The sequence below is a fragment of the Neophocaena asiaeorientalis genome, unplaced genomic scaffold (genome assembly GCF_003031525.2).
Source record: "Neophocaena asiaeorientalis asiaeorientalis breed wild unplaced genomic scaffold, Neophocaena_asiaeorientalis_V1.1 scaffold134, whole genome shotgun sequence".
Classification (NCBI taxonomy): Eukaryota; Metazoa; Chordata; class Mammalia; order Artiodactyla; family Phocoenidae; genus Neophocaena; species Neophocaena asiaeorientalis.
The window spans coordinates 5560587-5587865 of NW_020185339.1; the positions used below are offsets into that span (position 1 = coordinate 5560587).

The window sequence follows — 27279 nt, forward strand, 5'->3', positions numbered from 1 at the left end:
TGTGTGTGTATATATATATATATATACACACACAGATGTAGAAACACATAAGATATTTAGGATACAAAAGAGCCTGATTTCCACAGATAAGGAAAACAGAGTTTATCACTTACTGATGAGAATGGTCCATTATAACACTCTTGCTATATTCACATACAGATGATTTTGTGTGAATTCAGCAAAGAACACTCCCTTTACAAAATATGTTATTATCAGCAATATAATGTCTATGGGAGTCTGAGGGGAAAAAAGAGGGCCATTTAAGATTGACACTGTAATTATTACTTCATTACTGCTACAGCATAGGGAGTGGTACTGCAGCACCACTCGCAATGTTAATATGCCTGTGTAAGCACCTAGTTTACTGTCACAGAGTGACCTAGGTAGACTTGGGTTACTGAGTTCTTGAAACCAGGATATGAAACCAGATAGGGGAAAAATAATTTCCGGTTAATGCTCTGAGACCCATGTTGTCTAAATGATAATCGACACAAAATGAGTTGTTTCATTATGCTTTCAGTGTTTATCTACTTTTGTTTCAAAATCTAAATTTGAAGTTTGTTGGATATAATCAAACATATACTCAAAAGGAAATTAAATTGAGGAAAAAAACATTATTGTGATAAAAAACCAAGGTGTTCACTTAAATTTTGAGAAACAATAAAATTGACGGTAGGCTGTGTGTTCAATTCCCTTAGAAAGGAGGGCAAAAGGAGAAAGGTTATTAAGATTTAACAAAAGATATACGGAAAGTGTCTAAGGAATCTATGTCATAAAAGCAAAGAAGTTACCTTTCTAGAGAAATTGGAAGATAAAAATATATGCCTGTAAGTCACCTGAGAGTGCCTTTTGAAAGTCAGGGTGGAAATAGTATGTATTCCATGACTGTAATCATAAAATGTGTAAGCATGATTACATAGACTGGAAATGTATTGCACAGAAATAAGATACTACATATATTTAAATAACGTTGAGGTGACGTGATCAACTTGTTTGGAAAATTTCCTTAATAATGTTTGTAGTTTGCTTTTAGTTAAAATATTAAAGCAGGGTTACACTCATGAAGCCAGCATCTTTACAACTTCAGCTACATTTGCTTTTTTCTCTTCTGTAAGTAGAACAAACTCACCCCCACTGCCAAGCTTCTGCACTTAGGATTTCTGCTGTCTACTGAGCTCTTCCCCTGGTGTTTACATAGCCGGATCCTTCTCCTTTCATGCCTCAACTTACATAGCTTTGGTTTACCAGAGTCCTTGATTTTACTGTTTTATTAGGTTATTCTATTATGTAGTAGCATTTCTCACTATTTGAAAACTACCTTAGTTACCTTTTGTTGTTGTTTTTAACTATTTTGTCTCCTTCCCTAGAATGCCAGCTCCCTAAAAGCAAGGAACTTATCTACTACATTTGCTTCTATATTCCCAGCACTAAAATAGCACCTGGCATATAACAGGCATGCCCTGGTGCTTACGGAGGAAGTGCATTATTCCTAAATAATTCCCTTTCAGTTTGGGGTATAGCAAGGAAAAATGTATAGTGTTTTTGTGCAAATTTATTTTATTGTATCTGTAGTAATACATAGGTAGTTAGGGTAATCATAAAATAAAACTCTATAAACTCCTGAAAATAACCAGCCTTACTCAAAACCAACAAAAATGTGAGGTATTGACATATACACAGGTGGCCTTGTACATATCTTTAGTTGGCAGTTCTCAGACCTACTGAGCTCTGAATCTAAGAATCCTCAAATCCTATAAGTATTTTCCCACTGCATTAAAAAAGAGGAGGCCAAAGCAATAAGGCAAGGACCCAACTAGAGTTAAATGACACTCAACTCAGCCCTCAGCCCCTGATAGGCAGCCTTTTCACACTGCTATAGTCATACCAGTTGTTTAATTATTGACTACATCCACACCTGTTTGTAAATGGCATTGCTTCAAGCCTTCTGAGGGCCACTCCTTTCCACATCCTCAACTACTATGGACCTTCCCCTAGAATTCCCTGGATCTTACCCCATCAACTAAGGGGTTAGTGCCAGGAAAAATAAGGGCCCTCCAGGAGCCTGCTCCAGCATTAATGCCAGCAGGCATCCTCTCGACCGGCCAGTGCCCATACCTTATGAGCTAGGCATTTGTTGTTTTGCCTGCTCTAAATCTAATCATTTCCCTTCTTTTAACAGCAGAACTCTCTTTCTATGTAGTTGAGTGATGCTTTGTACAACTCTCAAATCCAGGGATGACACAAGGCTCAGCTTAGAAAAATATGATATTTCACAGCCTTCACCATAGTGATGAGTTTGGGGCAAGTGACTCAAGTTGTTCCAGTCAAGATTATCTTAGAAATTTTTGGAAAAAAAGATGCTCTCTTTACATGGAGATTTCTTATGTAAGCCTGTTCCCTGGGAATATTCTTACCACTGTAAAGAAAGAGCCTGATTCTAAATAAAGCAATGGCAGGGAAAAGTAAAATTAAGGAGGTAGGGATGGGTGGGAGGGGGGGGGGCGATAGGCCTGGTCTTGATCATATAGCTTGATTTCCTATTTCCAGCTATGATGAAATCCAGAATATTCCTGGATTTTATGGTAACATGAGCTCTAAAATCCCTTTTCTCTCTAAACCATCTTGAGTTAAGTGGCATTTTTGAAAGTGAAAGAGTTCCTGACTAATAAAAAAAGGGGGCAAGAGTGGTCAGATCTGCCATTTATTAACAGAGTACCAGACAATTTGCAAACATTTCCATTCCTGGTGAAATGAAGCTTTTAGTAGTGAAATATATTACTGAAGCTCACCATGCCAGAGTAGGTCTTTACACCCAGACCTATGAGACTCAAGTTTCAATCTTTTAGCACATTGCCATGATGGTCATATTGACTCAAACTATGAAGTACAGTTTGCTTATGACTGTTCAATTTCTTTTGATCACTTCTATCTGTTTGCTTCCAACTGTTCCGCATCTTCTACCACTGAGGAGTTTAATGATCATGATTTCTTATGGTTGAGTGTTGGCTCTAGAAATAGACTGCTTGGGTTTGAATCCAATTCCCTCTACATAACAGTTGTATGACCTTGGCAAGTTACTTTTGCACATTTTTCTCATCTAAAATTTATAGATAAATTAGTACCAGTCTCAAAAAATTCTTGGGAATATTAAATGGAATCGTAGTAAGAACACGAGAATATGATTAACTTGTGTTTGTCCAAAAATCCCCATAAATACCTGTCTTCTGTTCCAATTAATCTTGCATTCTTTCTATAAGCCTTTCCCAATTAAAACTTCTGTTTCCTTCTATCAGATCAGCTAGAAAGTCAATTACGATAATCCACATTGCAGTGTGTATACCTAGTGGCAATCATCTCCAAACGTGTTTGATTCTTAACATAAAGAATTGCCAATTGATGGATTTCACATTAGGGCTGGATAATAATTGGGGCTTGAGTATGTTCCCTGCTTAGCCCTTTCTATCTTGAAATAGGAGAGAAAAAGCACCAGTAGATTCAACAACTTCCATTAATGTCAGGTTCTGGAAACAGTGAGAAGTTTTATGTGTAAGTACCAATGAGAAAAATAATGAGAGATGAGGTTGGAAAGCTTCTAGTAAAGCTACAACGTTCATTTTCTCATCACATCTCTGTGTACTCTAGGAGGTGGCTTATGACTCCGTAGTTTCCAAATAAGGAAACAAATGAGGTTAACATCTAACACCACAGTGATACAGCAATGACTAAAGGCCAACTAAGCCTAGTGACTCAGGATTGGTGAATTGTCTTATGGATTACAGAACTGTTCCTTGAATAATTTTAAAATACAATTTATTCCAAAGTTAGAGTCACAGAAGTAATGACAGTATATTAAACTGTCCTTCTCTTTTCAATGGGAAGAATAACAACTGTATATCCAATATTCAGTGAAGATGCTATATTTTTGTTTTTATTTTTGATAAGAAATAGCAAACTAGTTCTTATATAGCGAGGAAGTTTAAAAATATACTTGACTTTTTTCTTGATTAACTGCTGAGGCAGTATGATTCAGCAGGTGAAAATTATAAAAGCCTTCCTAAGTGTGTAATTACAGCCAGGTAACTTAACTTCTGAGTCTCCTTTATTGCACCTGTAAAATGGAGAATCTCTCTATTATCAAAATCAAATAAGGCAACATAATATTTTTTAAATACAGTGAGATACAACTGTTGTGAAAACAATGATGTAAAAGTTACCACTGGAAGAACAAAACAGAAAAAAAGGTGCCTAAAAGTACATGCCGTTTGGAATTTTAAACATTATTGTTTTAACTCTCTTCAATCCATTTTGTTCTAAAAATTATCAGTGGGCTAGTCTTTACATGTAAGGTCTTAAAAACATTCAAATCATGGCACATTCCATTTAAGTGTGCCAACTACTTAAACAAATTAAGAGGATGCTCCCTTATTTATCTATACAAACCTTTTGTGAAACTAACCTGAAATGTATACAGACTAAGAGTGAAATTTCTTGGTTACTGACAAAAAATAAATTCAGCATGTGGAGATTAGTAATGGGGCCTAGAGTACCAAGCTCCCAGTGATTCTAGGGGAAGATGATTCGTTAGGAGATGAATAAGAAAGAAAAAAAGGAAGGAAGGCAGAAGAGGGCAGGAAAAAAAGAGATGAGAAAGGAACAAAATGGTGGGGAAGGAAGAGAATGCAAGAGAATTGCTGTATCACGCTCTTAGCTGGAGAGCTGAACAAATCCCTTCTACCCTGGCAGTGAGTAGTAACACGCTCCAACACATATGGGTCTAAAAGTCCAGAAGTCAAAGAAATCAAACTGTTGCTATGTGTTCAATATCTAAATGATGAAACAGATTCTCCAAGGCTAACAACTTGTCTACTCCACTCTGTCCTGAAGGAGTCGGCTCTGTCCTATCATTAATATTCATTTTGTGGTATCTAGGAATGGTTCCGAAAGTATCTATGATTCCACAGGAAAAAAAAACAAGACAAAACTGGAAACTTGCATATGAAGTACTTTTTTCCTCCCACAATTTAAAAGCAGGGTGGTGTTGGAGAATTTAGGAATATGTTGGCTTTTTGTTGAAATGTCACTTTCTTGAATTATTAAACTCAACTGTTTCTCAAGGTGATTGTTTGGCATTTTAAATTTAATATTATAATTTAATAAAAACACGAAAAATAGGTAAATTACTTGTACAGTCATGCTGTTAACTAAGCTTTCAAAACAAGAATTTCCTGTACACAGACAGATAAAATTCAAGCATTTTTAGGCATATAATGGTCTGGTTTATATTTATATATAAAACTTTTAGTGGCCTTGGATTCTGGACACCGGCTAAAATAGGATAGTGATGTTATTCTATTTATAAAAAGATGCTAGTGCTCTAGAAATATGGTCTCAGGCCCAATGGTTCACTTTATTCATTCCTAAAATCTGATAAAAATGCTAGGGATTAGGCAGAAAGCCAGCCTTGTAAACAAGGATCTGCAGACACTCCAAGTCAGACAGAGATTCAGAGCTTTGCTACCTTGCCCTTCTCCTGAGAAGCTGTGTCAACTTTTCTTAATAATCTTGCTAACGCAGAGCCTGCTTGCTAGAGGAGCTTAGCTAGGCCTCAGTAACCTGTGTTATATCATTTGTCCTTGTTTCAAAAGCCATTAAGTCATTTGTCCAAAAAAACATTTGTTAATGACTTTCCCCACAAAAATAAGCAGCTTCCATATTTCATAGGTGGAGAACAAGGACCTATTTCGCTGTTTATAATACACAGAATGCTGGGGGGCAGAACATCATCAGGAAAAAATATACTTAATCGACTCTTTCTCCTTCTCAAGGAAAGAGCAAACAATTCCAAATTGACATTGTAGTGAGTGTAGTCTGCTGCTGTGATGCTATATTGTTGTTTACACTTAGTTACATTCACATAAAATTATGCCTGAAAAAAGATTAGCAATAATCCATCCTAAAAGAACCCCTATGTGACGTTTCACAATAATATCCAGTCTGTAGATGTACAAACCAGTTCTCAATTATCTGTGATGAGCAGGATGAGGTATGTAAATGTTTAAGGGTCTCATAACAAGACACAGGTGGATTTTGGAAGTATTAAAGCCAATTGAAGGATTTGAAATTATTTTAAATAATTATCTCAGCTTTATCCGCTGGTGCTAATAAGTTAAAAAGTTATACGGGGCTTCACGGTTTAACAATCTCACCTTTTGCTTGGATCACTTGTGAGTAATCAAAAGAAATTCCATGAAAGAAAACTATGTTATCAATTATCTAAATCTTATATAAGATTCAGCATCACATTTGAAAAGTGTTAACACCAAGTTTGTTACAGCTGAGTATGTTCTGTCTGAGTATTTCCGTGTGCTTCTGCCCTCACGTTGACGAAAATATGCCAATAAATCTCAAAGTAGCAATTCCTAAATTCAGTTAATCTGCTTTCAGCTAGAGTAGGGCCTGGGCTGATATGCAAGGAGACCGGCCCGGAAGGGAGACGGGCCTCAGGTAAAAACAGGAGGCTGTCCCCTGGAGGCCACACCCAAGGAACTGTGCCCAGAGGTGTGAGGTGGGTTTGCCTGCTCTCCCCTTCATTTGCTTGCGACAGAAAAGTTGGCTGTAGTCTGGGAGGGTGTAGAAGGAGGACAAGAGATAGTATGTCTCATTTAAACAACTGCAGTATCAGAAGTTCTCATATTTAAGTAACTCTCCGATTCTATTTGTGTTTAAGTGCCTGTGTGCATTTTATCCTTGATTAGGTGAATGATTTAGAAAGAAAAGGAAAACATTCATCTATTGCAGGAAACAACACTTAACTCTTTTTAATTATAAGCAAAACTACATTGAGCAAATAGAGAAACAACAGGTTTAACGGGGTAAGCAAGACCAAGTTTCAGTACCATCCATAGCTGGATTTGATTAAATGGCTATTTCGACCAAAATTCCTTCTTGACTGAGGCACTTAGCTAACTGTCTTAGGCATAGTTTTGGGGGCTGCGGTAGGGGGGTTGTAATCCAGTATTTCCAATGAAATGTTGTCTGACAGGGCTGCTAGGAAATGGTATTTTAACCAAATTATTTCAGAAACCACATTATTTCACCAGATTCTCATACTAGCTGAGAAAGGCCATTCTCAATCTACATGGAAAGTTTCCAGCTCCTGTTCTGTACAGACAGCTAAAATATAGAAGGCGTTTATTATCTTCATAAGCTTTCCAATTTTCCAGAGCTCCTCTTCAACAAAATGACTCCCTATGTGTATAACTAATATGTTCAACATACTACATGTGAGACCAGTATAGGAACGATCGGTATCTTTCCTTTTTATCTCCACAATAGCAGTAACCAAAAATGATGAACTCTGACCTCCTCTCATTTACATTACTGGTAAGTTAAGGAAACCAGTGTGTCACATCCCTTCCAAGCACTGAGTGTATTTGTAGAGACAAAACAAACCCAAAGAGAATCAGAATTAGTTCTAAACAACTAGAAGTTGTGGTTTAACTAAATACAATTACAGAAATTACAGAAACATTTTTTAATCTGCTTTGCATTTTTCAAAGACAGCAGAATACTTCCTTCTAACACAGTCATAAATGTGCTATTGTTATGCTAACCTAGGTTTCAGTTTGTTTTAGAAGTCTTTTAAATATTGTTTTTAGATTTAGAAAGTGGATATTTTAAAAGGAGGCTTCTTTGCAATAGGATCTCTATAATTATTTTTTAAACTGCGGAAATAACACCCCCAGTGCTTACTCCTTCTATAACATAGCAATAACTTCGCGTTGTACACTTTAAAATAAGAGCTTCTCTTTTTTAAACAATATAGCAAAGGTTGAAGTTTTATTCATATATAGCAAGAAAGGACTGGGTGCTCTCTTATTTCCAATAGATATACTTGCAATATTATTTAAAATACATTTCTTTTATACTAACACATATGAGTAGAACGATGTTCATATGCCCTGCTATCACAGTTCACCTTATAGTCAATATAAAAGTGGCTCTTCAAGAACTCTCCTAAAATGACAGAGAAGCTAAAGGAAAAACACTGTTTTCTTCAGATTGGAAAGATTAAAATCTTGCTTTAAAAAAGTGGCCACACTGAATGGAGAGATTTGAATCAAATTTATAAAACTATTAGGAAAAATATTGATCACTCCTAAAGGAATTATTTAAGATACCAAGCTAAACCCCCTTACCTGAAAAAGCAATGATAATCATGTCGATTATGTAAAAGATTAAGAACAAGTTTACCTTTGTGCAAATACTGAAATAAACACTGAAGAAATCTTAGAAAGATAAAAACTTTAATGCCCTGTTATGTCCAAATCATGTGAAAATGTGACTTCAGTTTGTTACCTGTATATAAAAGTGCATCTTGCACTGAGAGGTGTTTTTTTTTTTTTTTAATACATGATTCATATAAAAATCACTTCTTCCCTAAGCCACAGAAGGGCTGTATAAAGGAAAAGATCTAGACCTCCATTAATATTGCCTCTGAGTACTCCTGGTCTTTTCAACCAAAGAAATATTAAAAGCATCCCCAAGACATTGTCATCTTTCTTTAAATGGTACTTTTTACAGGAGTACTCCCTAGTTTCAGCAGATTACATGCTACTGTCCATTAGTCTCAAATCCTTTTAGAAAATGTTACATAATTAAATATGTATATGTGTACACACGTACACATATATATATACACACACACGTATATATATATATATATATCCTTAAATGCTGGTTGAAATTATGTTTTACACAGCCATATACTTTATCCCTATTTAAATAGCTTTGATCAATTTCGATGGCAAACAAATTCAGTTAGAAAGAATATCATATATTAAACTTTTGATACGGATGTATTTATGACAAGAAAATCATTAAAAATTATTTTAGGGGCTTCCCTGGTGGTGAAGTGGTTGAGAGTCCGCCTGCCGATGCAGGGGACACGGGTTCGTGCCCCGGTCCGGGAAGATCCCACATGCCGCGGAGCGGCTGGGCCCGTGAGCCATGGCCGCTGAGCCTGCGCGTCCGGAGCCTGTGCTCCGCAACGGGAGAGGCCACAGCAATGAGAGGCCCGCGTTCCACAAAAAAAAAAAAAAAATTATTTTAAATTACAAGTGTTCCAGGTATTTCATTTTAGAAAGCATTCGTTTTTAGCAAAACACTTGTAAAACCCACACCTATGTTATTCTAATGCCAGAAAGTCTAACTTTGGTCTTGGTTTTCTGTAATAGTAGACCAAATTTGCTCCATTATGTAATCAAACTGTTTACTTTTACTTTCCCTTCCCCAAATCATTTAATCACTACCATTAGGAAAAGAATTATGATGTTCCAATTTGGAGTTAATGGTATCTCTTCCTAGCTATTACACAAACTGGAAATCCTAAGAGGTATAAGTATTTCAGGCTCACATAATTGTCTGTGTTAAGTGTGAGTTTTTTAAGATTAGATGACTGTAAAAATCTGTTTTGGGAATTCGCTATAAATTGATTTAGTATACTGAACTCAAAAGAATGAATTGATATTATGTCCATGGTGTCATTAGGCAAACAGGAAGTTTGAATTAGCTTTTAGATCTAACACATTCTGTATTTTATTTATTAATCATCCAGTTCATTTTGTAAGTACAGTTAAGAGAAGCTACTATATTCTAGTTTTATTTTCAGTTAGCACCAAGTCTAATGTGCAAATCTTGTACATACCATGCTAACCATTTTCATATTTCTGAATTAGGACTCTCCGACAATTTGACCAGACAGAATAACTAATATTCTCCATTATGAAATAAAGTTCAAAACTACTCTGTAACAACTCTCTATCATGTGGTATTTTATGAAATTAGCATTTTAGGATTTCCTCTGTAGGGTAGCAACCTTTAGTTCTGATAAAAATACATTAAAGTCTAATTACCATATTTGTTCTGAAACATTAATAAGATTTACTAAGATATTCTTTTAAAAGGAGAAAAGATGAAGGTTGTATGAAACTGTTACACTAGAACATTTTGTGGAAAGACAGGGTAATAATTTCCCATAATATATCATTTAAAGTCTCACTTTAATCCACTCAATATATATTGGAATTAGTTCTGACTTCCGGTATATAAAGGCTTAATTTTTTTGTATGTGAGAAACTCAATACTCATATGCATGTCTTTTACATGTCATTGTTATAATTAGCATTTGTTAAGAGTCCTGAACATAAATGTCACAAACCAAGACCAAACTTTTACCCTTCCTAAGACAGTGGAGAAATAAGCAAGTAAAGTATTTTGCTCGCAGTGAAAAGCAGTTGGCTTCCTTTTTCTATATCTTTTCATGTCTAAACTTGTTAATTCAGTTGTACACACATAAGGCAATTAAACGATTGTCCTTTTGTCCTTATAACCAAAAGGTGGCACCACTAAAAATAAGTTTTAGCTTTCAACAGAAATACTACATTAAAAAGAAAAAAGAAAAGGCACTAAATGTCAAAGGCCTAGAAAGAAGATCTTGTTTTTGTGACTCGAGGCAATTCTACTTAGATAGGAAAGATAAGTGTCTCAAATGGAAAATGGTTTAGAAAATAACATATATTATGTTGATGGTAAATGAAAGCAGCTCTTCTTTAGGTCAGTGTATAAACTTGTCCACTGAAGATATGTGGTGAAAAAAATACTTTCTGGGGTACATAGATTAGTGTGGAAGATCAGGCAGAGTTAAGAAGGCTCCCTTTTCTTATCCGAAGTGGACACGTAGAAAAAAAAAAAAAATGTAAGACTTGGCATTTCCCCTGATAAATCAAAGGAAAAGATTTATCTGGACACTAACATCTGCTGATTTCTCTGCACTCGTGTAGCATCCACTTGGGATGCTTTCCCATTACATTCAGCTAAGCACTTCTCTCTATCTCCTCCCATCTGACGGTCATCACTTAGCTGAATAATAGGAAAGGAAAGCTTATACCATTGATGATGGAATTAGAAATTTCTGAGGCTGCTGTCAAGGCTCTGTCCAGCAAGACCCTTGCACTTGACCTATCATGCAGGCAGCCAGGGCACATAGTTGTTTTGATACCTTTCTCTGTATTATAATAAGACATGAAAGTAAAAGCATTTTCCCCTTCAAGATTTTTTAATTTGACGCTATCTTCCTACCATTACTTCCTAAACTTTGTTCCAGTACAAGAGGATTCTTGGCCAACTGAGCTTCCACGTACCTTCTAAATCGAGTACTGAAATTGTATAAGCATCATGTGTACATCTATTAAATATACTTATTAAAAGAAAATAAGGCAAGGCATGAATTCGATATCTGGGCAGCAAAATGCAAACAGCAGAAAGGTAGAATGAAATCACAATTCATATGCAAATGCAGCTTTAACACAAAAGTTAAATGTTTGCATTATTTCAGAAGGTTAATATTCAAGAAAGTCAAAATCACCATGTACACAAAGCTAACTAGATTAGCTTTCTCAAAGTAGAAATCCAAGCCTCCTAATAATACTGGTGTCACTAACAAATGTTCTGAAACTTTTTTTTTTTTTTTTTTGCCCCTCAACATAAAGGCCATGCCAAAGAACCTCAGGAAAGTAATAATCTGTTTTAAAAATTTTTTCTCCACTCGAGAAACCTCTCCAAGTTCAGACATTACCAGTGATGGATAAGACCAAATAGTCAGCCCCGCAGGACAAATGGAACCAGGAAAAGTCAGATGGTAGGCACTTAAAAGCAACAACAATTAAGCAATTGAAAGTGGGTTGGATCGGTGGTTTATTTTTGTTCCATTTGAAGGAATCTAGTGAGAGACACAGCCCCTTGCAAGCAGAAGATCAAGTCAAACTTGACACTTCCCCTCTCTGGCAGCTGGGGCTGCATGGCTTGTCTACTTCCTTTATTCAGTTTAATTGCTTTTGGTACTCTAATTTTCTATCTTGTATTCTATCTTGTTCTTTTCCCCCTGGGCAGAAAGAAAGCTTTCTCCTTTCATCACTACCCCCCTTTCCTCTGAGAAAAGGCAATCTTTTCCAGGAAGAGAAAGAAACACTGTGCATGCTTTGGATGGGAGGAGGGAGAAGATGAGAGATTTGAAAGGGGTTGGGGGGGAGGTGAAGGATAGAGATTGGGGGTGGGGGACGAAGGAGAGGAAATGAAAGAGGGAAAGAAGAAGATGGGGGATGACCAATATCATCAACTCCAGGCTCTAAATCACGGGCGCTGTGCAAAGTGCTTCTCCAGGAGAGGCACATGTGGTCTCATTACATCGCTCACAATAGGCCACCCGGGGCTCCCTACCCAGGTCTCAGTCTCCCACCGCCAAAACCTAAGTGTACCGAGAACAAAATCTTACGAACGGATTCAAGCAAATAGGCACAGCTGAGGCTGCTGTGCCGCCAGTCCCGGCTGTGTTACCTGGAGGGAGAACCAGGAGGTGGTGCCGGGCTCCGTCCCTACTGCTTCTCCGTGCGGACCGGTGCACACACGTCCTCTTGCTGCCTCTGCTCTTGGAGGGGCAGCCTGCAACACAAAAGGGGGGTGTGGGTGTGGGTGTGTGGGAGGTTTTCCAGGGCCACCAGCTGGTCCCAGCTGGCCGCCCCCACCCTACACACACACCTTCGGGCACTGAGCCCCCCCTCTCAGTTGAGCACCACCCTGGGGGGGCTTGCCCTGGGCGCAGTCTCAAGTTGCCGCTGCCAAGCGCTGCTGCCGCCGCTGCAGGAAGAAGAGGTGGAAAGACACTGGGGGCAGTACTCGGTCTAGAGCATCCCCACACTGCAGCTTCTCGAGGAATCCCTCCAGTGAGGAGGCGGCCGCCCATCAGCTCCCAGCCCCGGCCGCCTGATTGGTTCCACCTGGGGTACGCTGCGCCGAGGAGCCAATCCTGGCGCACTAATAATAGGTGGATCCGCTCAGCCAACAGCGCCCATCCCAGTTCTGTTAGTGTCTCTCCATCCCCACAGCGGACAGAGCCCTGAGGAGGGGGGAAAACCCTCTGGGTAGTCGCAGGAATGCCCCGCAACCTGTTCAGCAAGCTGTAAGCACATGAGAGGGAGACTGCATAATACAAAGCTATTTTCTTTCTTTCTTTTTTTTTTTACTTTCAATCAAAATCTGCCTTGATACTGAGCATGCCCGGACTGCAACAGCACCCTTGGAGTTCCGATGTGTGTGGGTTTGCAGGCTGTGGGGTTTTGAAAATGTGGGAGCCGGGAAGGAGAGGCAGAAGTTTGTCTTTGGCCATTCGACCCGCTGGAGTTGTGAAAGCAAAGCAGGGCGGGGAAAAGAAAGGATTCCGCAAGAGTGTCCTCAAACTGAGGACACAGGAAGGTGGCCCTCTGGGCTGTAGGAGGCTGATAATATTATCGTGTGGGTGCAGGGGTGGAAGCGGGGGTAGAACAATCTGAGCCTTGCTAGGTACCTGGAGACTTTTCGTAAAGGGTGCGGTGGATCGGAGATGCAGGGGAAGCTCCTTCCCATAGGTGGGGCCGGGAAGCGCGACTCCACCCAGCAGCCGGGGCTGTCAGGCAGCGGAGAGTGCACTGGGAGTTTCTACTGTGGCGACCAGTAAGTTTGTAGACTTGGGTCAAGGGCGACGTTGTTGAGGATGCAGTCTCTGCCAGCCCCCTCCCCCATCTCTCCACCCCCTGCCAGCGCAGTGACGACTAAAGCGTGGGTTCCCTCCCTCCTTCCTCTCTTTCCCCCGAACGATTCTGCTCGGGAGTAAGAAGCTTTTCCCCTGTGACAGCGGTGCTGACCTGATTGCCTCTAAGCTCTAGGGCAATTTATAGCTTGGTAATACCGAGAGATACCAAACTGGGAGGTTCAGCGTGTGGGGGGCAGGGAGAGCAAGCGAGGCAAGGGGCGGAGCGGAACCTGGCTCGGGGTCGGACCAAGTCCTGGCTCTGCTCCACAGGTGCAAGTCTTTCAAAACGCATAGAAGCATTTCCATCTCTCACTCACTGACCTTGTTTACCGGACTTTGAATCTCTGATTTGTTTTGCTTAGAAATACTTCCAGTTTGTGTAAACTTGATCAATAGCTACAAATGAGAACTCTCCTAACTGGGTTCTTTATTTTACTGAGAAGATGATCACGGCATCTCAGTTAAGGAAATAAATAGCTATCACAATTCCCCAAACCCATCCACTTTGAACTGGAGTTTCATTAACACTGGTTTGCAAAGGTAACTGTATCAAGAATTCAATTAACAGTAACACATTTCTTCAAGTTTTAATTAAATCTCTCCAATTTATGTAATGTTTAAGATTAAGATCCTTATTCTAAGTATACGGGAAAAGAAGACAACTTGATATAAACTAACCCTTTTAATGACAAATACCTGTGTATTCTCCAAAATTGTAACTATATGTATCTCCCATTGTCTAAAAATATTCCTCAAATCTTAGAATAATTTCATAGATGGAGAAAGATAATAGATGTTAGTTTAAAATCAACAAGTATTTGATGACGAAGAAAAAGAATGAGGAGGTTGAGGGGGGAGGAGGAGGAGAAAAAGAAGAATCAATTACCTAACACTGTTTCCTAGTAAACGTCCTCACATGAGGATCATTACATTATCCACCTAATAGAGATCTTTATTCTAAAAAATACTCCTAGCACATTCTCTAGATTCCATTAAAAGCTGCTTGTTTTTAAAAGCTGTGTCCAATAGCTGCATGTAGAAACGAGTAAACTTATTTTAGAAGAAATTAGTAAGTAGAATATGATTCCATATTAATCTGTTCCAGACTCTGATCCTATTATCAGCGTTTTAGCCAATTTCTCTTCCTGTCTACCTCATATCCTACCCAATAATCAACTCTCTCTCAGTGGTCAGAATCCTAAACAACAGGATGGTGTTAGATGTTTACATCCCAAAGTTCCTTGCAGGAGACTGCTGGCTAAGATATGAATGGGTTTCACAGGTATATTGTGATTAACTTTGGAATAAACAGCATTTCTGATCATGAATATGAGGAAGACTGCACTTACATACTGGATATATATACGCTGTAATTTTTACAGAACTAAGATTTTTAATTCTCTCTCCTATTCCTATGTTCTCTCCAAACTCTGGGAATGATCTAAAGACCTCCACCTGGGCTCACATATCATGCTATTCTGTTGCAGAGAGTATATATCATCTCTTTGACTTTATAGTAGACTCACCTCCATTAAAAGAAAGATCAGGTCAATAGTCTTTTGTCTTTATCCAGTTCCTCAGGTACTTTTAAAATCTAGAAATGTCTATGTCTTATGCTACTGAGATTGAACTCATCCCTTGGTTATCCCGTATTTTTAAAAAATATTTGCTATTTTCAGAACTGTGTTTATCTATTTTGTTCAAAATTTTGCTTCCTCATTCTTTGCTTAAAAAAAAAAACCTTTGTTCATTTTTTTCTTCACATTTTTTGCTCTGAGATCTCATCATCATTTTCTTTATTCCTTTTTCAATGGATTCATCTATCTACTACTTTAATGTTCCCTTTGCCATCTATTTTAATAGGCTACAGGATCAGAATAGAAATTAAATTGGATTGAGGCACTGAGGAGAAGAGTGTGTCTTAGGGCAAGAGTGGGAATTAGAGACTTTAGAAACTAGAAATTCATTAAGTGCAAACTTAGCCAAGGTTTTGTATAGACCACAGAAAGAACACACAAGAGAGGTATCAAGAGAATTCTCCACATTGCTGAAAAGGCTTGTATATGCTAGTTGATCAATGGTACTGAAGAGTTCCATTGAATTAACACACTCATATATCATTAAAGTTTATATCTTTAATAACCACACTAATTGGTAAAATCTATTCATAAGTATCATTTTTCAAGGTTGTGAAAAAATGAAAAAATAACCAACTTTTCCATATTTTGCCTGTATAGATTTATTTTGTTTCTATAAATTCATATTTTCTTTTATAGTTATACATTTTCTGCCATTGCCTTTCAAGATACAGCTTTTTTTCTCCCCTCTTTCCAGGATACAGGATTGATTAAATGTTTGTTTTCTGGAGCAAAAATCTGTATAGAATTCCAGCTTCCACACTAATTGTCTATGTGATCTTGAAAAATGTACAAAACCCCTCCAAGCCTCAATTTTCTCATCTATAATATGTACAAAAGGACACAGCATATATCTTAGGGTTTTTTGTGAGGATTAAGTAATGCAATGTATATAAAGTGCTAGTTCCAAGCACACAGCAAGGATTAATGACATTAGCCATTATTATTATTTTATCATTATCGTTCCTCTTGCCATTGTTTTTGTTTTTCAGATTTCTAGGAGGTGGGACTTCCTCCCATAATCCAATCCATTTAAGCCAACAGTGAGGTGGACACTCTTTACGTATGAGCATTGAAGTTAGAAGAGAGTTAATCCGTGTTATAAAAACTTGTTTATACATAAAGCATCAACAGTCTTCTATCTTGCATGTGTTGGTCTTAGACTGTAAGCTTCTAGGAGATGAATAATTTTTAGAGAATGTGCACTTAAGTATTGTTTTGCTGTTAACATTTAGTTTATATTACTCTTTAAGAAAAATCTATTCTAGTGTTAAAAATATGAAGACTGGTGTTTTTGGTTTTTAGGAGGCCAGTGGAACCAACCACATGTTTTCAAAACACTTAAAGACAGTGGAGTCATCCATTTTGGTTTCCTGTCTCTCACAATCATTTGGCCTGATAGTACTGCTAATCATGTTATAGCCAACTGGTAAGGAGAACACATCAGAGCTGTTTTAGAATTAGATAAAAAGAAATTAACCACATGGATTTTTAAACTGGACACCCAAAGTTTTAAATAAAGAGAATCTAGAATTGAAAGAGGAAAAAAATAAAATGAATACATGGGAGTCAAGTCAAGTCTTAGTCTCTAGGGCAGAGAGTAAAAGTTCTATAACTGAACTACAATACCTTACAATTTTCACAGAAAAGAAAATAAAGAGCTAGAAGTATTCAATGTGGCTTTACAAAAGGCTTTTCTTAAAGTTATGGCTAAGAAAATATTGAAAATGAAAAGGAGAACAGTGACTCAGAAAGTAATATACTGTGTCAGGCTGTTGAGGTTAGCAAAAGGAAAATAATATTTAAGTGACTCTATCTCAAGAGCAAAATAAAAAGTAGTTTGAGTTAGTGTTAGCCAAAGGTTTTAGAAGGAAAACAAGTGATACATTTTTCAAATACCCTATCACACCAGAAATACACTGTAGCAAAAGCAATTTTGCTAATAAATCAAGAGGAACATTAAATTTTATATTAATTCCCTTTAAAATCAGAGGGAGGATTCTATTTAACTGAATACATAAGAGAATCATAGCTCAACTACTGCCTTCAATTTATGTAAAAAAAAAAAAAATGTGTGTCCAGAGGGATTAATTACTTATCAAAAGCCATAGAGAGAGTTAAGGTAGGTTGAGGCTGTGGAAGGGGAGAAATAGTCTGTGCTTTCAAAAAGCTAAAATGTTTTAATAATGTTTAGGAGAGAAGCAGGGCAGACATTCAAGACTTCAAAATTTGATTCTGGAATGGTGCTCAGTGCTTTGATAGAAGGCAGGAAAAACACAAATACGTTTGATTCATTCTAGTACACTCCTGGGAGGGTTTTTGTAGAACCGACTCTGTGTGTGTTTCAACAATTTATATGCAACCTGGTCCATTTGTTTCTAATTCACCTAATACTAAATTAAGCATCAAAACTGGCAGGCTTTTGAAGGAAAAGTTCATTTACTGGATACTGAACAAAGAGGAAAGATAAGAAAGACACAAGGTTCTCTACTTCTAACCCCAGAATAAAAGTCTCTCATAGATCTGGCCATGCTTCCCTTTTGGATATTGAAGACTTTTGACAGAGGTAACAGGAGCCTGAGTGATTGGTCTCTTGGTCTGTGAGTATGCTTAAGCCCCACTGTAGTTGAAACCTATTGTGGATGCCATGATGATATCTCCTGGACCATGGTTGTCCATTTTGTATGTCCCCGTGTTTTCTATCTTAAGAGTAGAGGAATAAATTTGAGTATCAGGAAGTCAATGGGATATAAATATTAAAAATATTTTTGAGAAAACTGAAACAGAAATGTTAATTTCTCCAACATCACACAGCACATCTCAATCCCCAAGACATGACAATCAAGAGAAATTTAAGATATATTCAAAATAACTGTGACTATTTCAAGAACTCCAATCCTTTTCTACTAGGCTCCAAAAATACAGAGTAAATTGAAAGATTTATGGATTAAGGAATAGCTTAAATAACACATTAATATAACTGTCTCATCATCACCAAGGGAAATGCATGGAACCAGAAAAGGGATATTTTGCCAGCCACTCTTCTTAATGAATAAGGTTACTGAGTTTTAGCTGTTGGCTTTAGAACTCTTAGAAATGTTCATTAGGAAATAGTATGAATAGTTTAAATGTTATTAATAAAGACACCAGTATATGCACCATCCAGCTTCAGAAATTAAGTATTGAAAATTACCTTTGCCATCATTCATTTGCTCTTCCTCATCTGATACTCTCCTACCTGCACCACCAAGGTAACCACTATCCTATATTTTGTGTTTACCATTGTCTTGCTACTCTTTATAGTTTTACCACATATATATGTAACTCTAAAAATTGTCATTTTCAGTTTTTCCTTTTTTTGGATTTTTACAAATGGACTTATGCAGTAATATATATTCCTTCAACACACTTAGTTTGAGTACATTTTGGGATTCATCCATGTAGCTGAAGTTTATTCATTATAACTCATAGATTGTATTCAATTCTATGAATACATCATTTTTTAAAAAATAAATTTATTTATTTATGGCTTCATTAGGTCTTCATTGCTGCGCGCAGGCTTTCTCTAGTTGTGGTGAGCAGGGGCTACTCTTCATTGCTGTGTGTGGGCTTCTCATTGCGGTGGCTTCTCTTATTGGGAGCACGGGCTCTACGCGCGTGGGCTTCAGTAGTTGTGGCACTCGGGCTTCAGTAGTTATGGCTCACGGACTCTAGAGCACAGGCTCAGTTGTTGTGGTGCATGGGCTTAGTTGCTACGCGGCATGTAGGATCTTCCCAAGCCCGTGTCCCCTGCACTGGCAGGCGGATTCTTAACCACTGCGCCACCAGGGAAGTCCCCATCATTGTTTTTTACCATTGTTCTTTTGTCTATAGATATTTGTATTGTTTTGCTCTTACATATGGTACTGCTATAATTAGTTTCAAACATGTCTTTTGTTCTGCATGTGCATGAGTTTCTCTTGGGTATACACCTAGAATAAGAAATGGACCCAGGTTTTATAGATCTGAGGTTTTTACAATTTAGGGACCTTATTTTAAAATATAGCCCCAAATTAGGAATTGAAGTGTATATTTATTTGGAATGAAAAAAGTCACAACAAATGTTTTTATTGACAATATGTCCCACACTGTATATTTCATAGCTGTGACTCATTTTTAACTAGATATCTGTACCTCTTAATCTACCTCAACTATTTCTCTCATCCCCACCACTCTCCTCTGCTCTGCCAACCACCTGTCTGTGTTCTAAATCTGTGACTCTGTTCCTCTTGTTATATTTACTCATTTGCTTTATTTTTTAGATCCCCCATATAAGTGAAATCATACAGTATTTGTCTTTCTCTGTCTGACTTATTTCACTTAGTATAATACCCTACATGTCTATCCATGTTGTCAAAAATGGCAAGATTTCATTCCTTTTTGTGGCTGAGTAATATTGTATTGTATGTATACCACATCTTCTTCATCCATTCATTTACTGATGGACACCCTTAGGCTGCTTTCCTATCTTGGCTACTGTAATTAAAGCTGCAATGAACATAAGGGTACACATATTTTTTGAATTAGTGTCTTTGTTTTCCTCAGATAAATACCCAGGAGTGGAATTGCTGGATCATATGATAATTCTACTTTTAATTTTTTTAAGGAACCTCTATACTTTGTTTTCCACAGTGGCTGAACCAATTTACATTCCCACCAACAGTGCATGAGGATTCCTTTTTCTCCATATTCTTGCCAACACTTGTTACTTGTTGTCTTTTTAATAGCAGCCATTTTGACAGGTGTGAGGTGATAGCTCATTGTGGTTTTGATTGGCATTTCCTTGATGATTGATGATGTTGAGCACCTTTTCATGTGCCTGTTGGCCATATGTATGTCTTATTTGGAAAAAAATGTCTACTCAGGTCCCCTACCCATTTTTTTTTCACCTGCCCATTTTTTAATTGGGTTGTTTGTTTTTTTGATGTTGAATTTTATGTGTTCTTTGTATATTTTGGATATTAACTCCTTATTAGATACATCATTTGCAAATATTATTAACATCTTCTTCCATTCAGTAGGTGGTCTTTTCATTCTGTTGCTAGAAGCTTCTTAGTTTGATGTAGTCCCATATGTTTATTTTTGCTTTTGTTGTTTCTTTTGCCTGAGGAGACAGATCCAAAAAAATATTGCTGATTGATGTCAAAGAGTATACTGTCTATGTTTTCCTATAGGAGTATGGTTTCAGGTCTTACATTCAGAACTTTAATCCATTTTGAGTTTGTTTTCTTTGTGTGTGTGTGTGTGTGTGTGTGTGTGTGTGTGTGTGTGTGTGTGTATGGTATGAGGAATTAGTCCAGTTTGGTTCTTTTGCATGTAGCTGTCCAGTTTTCCCAGCTGTTGAAGAGATTATCTTTTCCCCATTGTATATTCTTGCCTCTTTTGTTGTAGATTAATTAATCACATAAACGTGGGCTCATTTCTGGGCTCTTTATTCTGTTCATTGATCTATGTGTCTGTTTTTGTGCCAGTACCATACTGTTTTGATGACTGTAGCTTTGTAGCATAGTTTGAAATCAGGGAATCTGATACTTTTAGCTTTGTTCTTCCTCAACGTTGTTTTGGTCATTCAGGGTTTTTTTGTGTGTGTGTTTCCATACAAATTTTAGAATTATTTGTTCTAGTTCCATGAAAAATGCCATCAACATGTTGATAGGGATCACACTGAATCTGTAGATTGCCTTAGGTAGTATGGTCATTTTAACAATATTAATTCTTCAAACCCATGAACACAGTATAGCTTTCCATTTGTTTGTGTCCTTTTTAGTTTCTTTCATCAGTGTTTTATAGTTTTCCAAGGGCAGGTTCTTTATGTCCTTAGTTAGATTTATTCCTAGGTATTTTATTCTTTTTGAAGTGATTGTAAGTGGGACTGTTTTCTTAATTTCTATTTCTGATAGTTCATTGTTAGTGTTTAGAAATGCAACAAACTTATGTATATTAATTTTGTATTCTGTAACTTTACTGAATTCATTGATGAGTTCTAGTTGTTTATTTTGGTGCTGTCTTTAGGATTTTCTGTGTATAATATCAGGTCATCTGCTATTTAAAAATAGCCTCAAAATAGGAATGGAAGTGTATTTTTATTTGGAATGAGAAAAGAATCCCAACAAATTTTAAAAACAATTTTTCTTATTTGGTGGAGATCAATGATATATCTTTGAGTTTTTAACTTGTATTTTTCTGATTACTGAGAAATTTGTTGAGAATAATATATGTTATTGACCATTCATATTTCCTTTTCTGTGAAATGCCTTTTCTAAATCATTTCCCCATGTTTTATTTTTGGTCTTTGATTCATCGGAGTTCATTATATATTCTTTGTATTAATATTTTGTTGGTTATATGTATTGCATATATCTTTTCTCAACTTGTGGCTTGTATTTTCATCTTTTTCTGTTTTTTTTTCAATGAAGACAAATGCTTAATATTAGTGTAGCCCAATTCTATGATTCTTTCACTTCATATTCGCTATATTTATAAAATTAAAAATATTTTAACTTTTATGTTTGAGTCATCAATATAACTAAAATAATTTTTGTATATACCTTGAGATAGAATTTATTTTTTTCTACTGATGACCAGTTGTCCCAGCACAGTTATTGAGTGCCTGTCCTTTCCCCCATCAACCTGCAATGCTAGCTTTGTCTAGATCACTTTTTCATTTTTGCATATATGTTTCTTATCTATCTCTGCATCAACAGTACACTGTTTTAATTATGTAACTTTATAATAGATTTTGATATCTAAAAGCATTCCCCACTCCTCCTCCTATACTGTTTCTTCTTTCTCCTATTCCCCAAGTGTCTTGAATGCTCACCTTAAGCATGCTCATATAATTTAGAATTCCCCTGTAAATTTCCATTAAAAAAACTCTGTTAATATTATTGATAAAATTTATTATATATTTTACTAATTTGGGAAAAAATTGGTAGCACTATGACTTTGACTCTATCTAAGACATTATACACTTTTTCCCCAGATTTAAGTACCAGTTTTTATTGTTTGAGGCAAATTCTACCACTTAAAACTTACATTTCCTCATAAAAAATGAAGTTCGCTTTTGTAGCAAAGCTGCTAAACTAATTAATAATGATAATTTGGATATTATTTAGATTTTCTCTGGAGACAAAAATCTATGAATAATGACAATTTTCTCAACAGCTATCATTTTCACTTCTTTTGCCTGATTATTGCATTGGGTAGATGATCCACTTAAGTAAAGATCCTTATTATTTTAACTTTAAGGAAAACACTTTTAATATGTTACCAATAATTATTTGTTTGTCATAGAGTATTTGACAAAGTCCTTATAAGGCAAAGAAGTTCTCTCCTATTTCTGGTTTACATTTTTATTTTTTAATCATAGACAGATGTTGAATTTTCTCTAGGTTTTAATTTGTTTTTTGCATCTACTGAGAGGGCAATTTCCTCTTAATATGTTAATGTGATTTACATTAATATGTATTTTAATATTGAATTAATCTTGCACTTTTGACATAAATTAACTCTAATATAAATCTAATTTTTAAATAAATTGCTGGATTTGGTTTCATGATATTCTGTTAAGATGTTTGGATTTCTGTTGTTGACTAAGATTAAGTTATAATTTTCCCCTTCAGCTATACTTCCTGGTTTTGGTATCAAGGTTACTAAAGCATCAAATAACGTGTATTGGGACTGTGTTCTTTTTTCTGTGTAGCACAACCTTTCACATCACACCTTTATGGATAGCTTGTTTTATGCCCTATCTATGAAATCTTTGCTCACTCTAAAGTTATGAAGACAGTTTCTTGTGCTTTCATCTAAGAGATTTGCTTGTTACTTTTAACATTTAAATAAGTAAGCCATCTGGAATTGATTTTTATGTATGGTGTCAGACTGGGGGTCAGTATTCATTTTTCTTCTATGTGAATATATGGTAGATTCAACTCATTATTTTTACTATTCTTTTAGTGTTTATATAACATATACCCTCTACTTATTGCAATCGCATACACATTATTTACCACTTTCTCAATAATGCTATAATTTAGGAACATGTAATTCCATTTATTCCTATACCACCAGTAGCATAAATCTGACAATTTATTCTAATTATACAAATATTTTAAATCTACATTATCATTAGTTTTGTACAATATTCACTTATCTTTAGCCACAAACTTTTGCTGCTCTTTTTCATTGTTTCGTGCATTTCTATTTTTATCTGGGTTTTCCTCCAGCCTGAAAAACATCTTATAACTTTTGTTGTGGTACAAGACAGCTATTCACAAATTCTCTGAACTTTAGTTTGTTTAAAAATGTCTTTAATTTCATCTTACTTTTTGAAGTATATTTTCACTGAACATAGAAATATAGGCTGATAAAATATGTGTTTTTTCCCCAGGACTTTAGAAACATTATTGAATTATCTTCTGGTTTGCAATGGTTTTGATGAGAATGATTTTTTTTTTCTTTCTCGGCCTGCATAAAATATGTTCATTTTCTCTGACTGCTTTTGGGATTTTCATTTTTCAAATCAATTTCAATATGATTTGTTTGGTTTTAGTTTTTTTGTGTGTTTATTTTGCTTGGGGTCATTGAGCTTCTTTAATCTGTAAACAGAGCTTCAAACAAATTAGGGAAAATTCTGAAAATTTTTAAAATATTTCTTCTCATTCCAACCACATTTCCTCTTTTCTAGGATTCCACGTCTGTATATGTTAGACTGCTTAATATTTTTCCACAGGTATCCAAAACTCAGGGGTTTTCCCTCCCTTTTACTCTTTTTGCTTCTGTGTTAATAGTTCTATTGCTGTGTCCTTATACACACTTTTTTTTCCCCACCCCTCGGTATCTCATCTGTTATTTAGTCTATCAATTCTCATTTCGAATATTGTGCTTTCAGCTTCAGAATGTCATTTGTTTTATATCTTCTGTTTCTCCCTCTGTTATGTTTATATTTACCTTTAAGCATGAACTTATCTCATTTGAAATCCTTGTTAATTCTATCATCTATTATTTCTGTATTTTTTCTTATTGATTTATTTCCCTCATGGTTATGTGTTAAAGTTGCTTCCTTCTTTCTAGTATTTTTTTATTGGATACAGGACATTGTGAATATTACATTGTCGAATGTCTGAATACTACTGTCTTCCTTTAAAGTGTGCTGAAGTTTATTTTGGCACGCAGACTAATTTCTCTTAGACCAATTTGTTCATGTTAAGGTTTATTTACAACCCAAGGTCCAACTGCTTTTTGTAAATAAAATTTTATTAGAATCCAGCTACACCCATTTGTTTGTCTGTTGTCCATGGCTGCTTTCACATAGCAGAGATAAGCGTTTGGTACTCATAGATGTTATGTGACCTACAAAGCCTAAAATATTTGTGATCTAGTCTTTTACAAAGACAAGTTTGCTGATTCCTGTCTTAGGCAAGTATGTGGATCTGAGTGAAGTCAGTAATAATGACATGTTTAAGATGAGACACATTTGGGAGATGTTTAAAAACATGTATTTAAAGGTTTTCCAGGTCAAAGGTGGTAGAGAGGGAGGAATTTAGACAAAAGTCTAGATATCTGAGCTGGTTAATTGAATAATATTAGAGTAATTGACTGGAGAGCAAATACAGAGAAAAGTATGCTTTAAAAAGAATGTGAGTTCAGTGTGGGGTTTTAGAGTTTAAGTTGCCTATGGAAAGGAGATCTGGTGATGTCACTTAAGTCAGTAATTCTCAGGTCTGCGAATTTGGTCAAGGTTAGAGATAACAATTTGGGGACAGTTATTGTTGATTTATGATTGAATTCATAGAAATAAGAAAAATTCTCACCATTTCTATTATTTTGCTAGCATATGCTTTTAAACAAGGGAATAAGCAAGCATACTGATATCACAACAACTTTAACCCTGTTTAAAAAGTTCCTGGGGGCTTCCCTGGTGGCACAATGGTTGAGAGTCCCCCTGCCGATGCAGGGGACACGGGTTCATGCCCTGGTCCGGGAAGATCCCACATGCCGCGGAGCGGCTGGGCCCGTGAGCCATGGCCACTGGGCCTGCGCATCCGGAGCCTGTGCTCCGCAACAGGAGAGGCCACAACAGTGAGAGGCCCACGTACCACAAAAAAAAAAATAAATAAAATAAAATAATAAAAAGTTCCTTAGATCTTAATTTCATATAAAGAATACCAAGAAGAGATACCTTTACTTATAATAAAAAAATATTGAATAAGTAAAAAGTTTATTTGTAAGGCAATTGTTTGGAAGTTAAATATATATATTTAAGTGGAAACACTCTCAAAATACTCCTCTAGAGAATTCACAAAACTTGTAAAATCTATTACAAGCTCAAAGTTTAGTAATATTAATCCCATGTTTAGTATTCCTAACTGCCACTTTAAATATGGTTTCTAAAGGAAAAAAAAATAGAGATCACTGAAGAAATCAAAGAGGAAATCAAAAAATATCTACAGAAAAATGACAATGAAAACATGACAATTCTAAGAGGGAAGTCTATAGCAATAGAATCCTACCTCAATAGAGAAGGAAGGTCTCAAATAAGCAATCTACAGACTTCCTTGGTGGTGCAGTGGTTAAGAATTCACCTGTCAATGCAGGGGACATGGGTTTGAGTCCTGGTCAAGGAAGATCCCACATGGCACGGAGCAACTAAACCCATGTGCCACAACTACTGAGTCTGCATGCCACAACTACTGAAACCTGAGCGCCTAAAGCCCGTGCTCCGCAACAAGAGAAGACACCACAATGAGAAGCCCATGCACCTCAATGAAGAGTAGCCCCCACTCTCTGCAACTAGAGAAAGCCTGCATGGAGCAACGAAGACTCAAAGCAGCCAAAAATAAATAAATAAACAAATAAAATTTTAAAAAGCTACCTTTTAACAAAACAAAACAACAAAAAACAATAAAAGCTAACCTTACACCTAAAGGTTAGAGTGTAGCCAGACTGCTCAAGAAAAAGCCGGAGAGGACTCAAATCAATAAAATTAGAAATGAAAAGGGTGAAGTTACAATGGACACTGCAGAAATACAAAGCATCATAAGAGACTACTACAAGCAACTCTATGCCAATGAAATGGACAACCTGGAAGAAATGGACAAATTCTTAGGAAGGTATAATTCTTAAAAAGGTATAATACTGAACCAGGAAGAAATAGAAAATATGAACAGACCAATCACAAGTAATGAAATTGCAACTGTGGCAAATGGATAAAGAAGATGTGGTACATATATACAATGGAATATTACTCAGCCATAAAGAGGAAAGAAATTGGGTCATTTGTAGAGACATGAGTGGATCTAGGGACTGTCATACAGAATGAAGTAAGTCAGAAAGAGAAAAACAAATACCATATATTAATGCATATATGTGGAATCTAGAAAAATGGTACAGATGAAACAGTTTGCAAGGCAGAAATAGAGACAAAGTGTAGAGAACAAACATATGGACACCACAGGGTGGGGAAGTGGGTGGTAGTGCTGGCATTAACTGGCAGATTGCGATTGACATATATAAACTAATATGTATAAAATAGACAACTAATAAGAACCTGCTGTATAAAAATAAATAAAATTTAAAAAAAATCTTGCAACAAACAAAAGTCCAGAACCAGATGGCTTCACAGGTGAATTCAATCAAACATTTAGAGAAGAACTAACACCCATCCTTTCCAAACTCTTCCAAAAAATTTCAGAAGGAGAAACACTCCCAAACTCATTCTACAAGGTCACCATCACCCTGATACCAAAAGTAGACAAAGATACTACAAAAAAAGAAAATTACAGACCAATATCACTGATGAATACAGATGCAAAAATCCTCAACAAAATACTAGCAAACAGAATCCAACAACACATTAAAAGGATCATACACCATGATCAAGTGGGATTTATCCCAGGGAGGCAAGGATTCTTCAATATATGCAAATCAATCGATGGGATATACCATATTAACAAATAGAAGAGCAAAAACCATATGATC

At 36.3% G+C, this 27279-nt stretch overlaps 1 protein-coding gene across 1 annotated transcript in view; it reads right to left on the bottom strand.

Annotated features, from left to right (window-relative positions):
* SYT1 (synaptotagmin 1) overlaps positions 1–12694 on the bottom strand; it is a 534924-nt gene extending 522230 nt beyond the window's left edge. The window contains exon 1 of the mRNA XM_024736769.1: positions 12394–12694. The gene's annotated coding sequence lies outside the window, so the exon portion shown is untranslated. The remainder of the gene's footprint in view (positions 1–12393) is intronic.
* Between the last annotated feature and the right edge of the window lie 14585 nt (positions 12695–27279).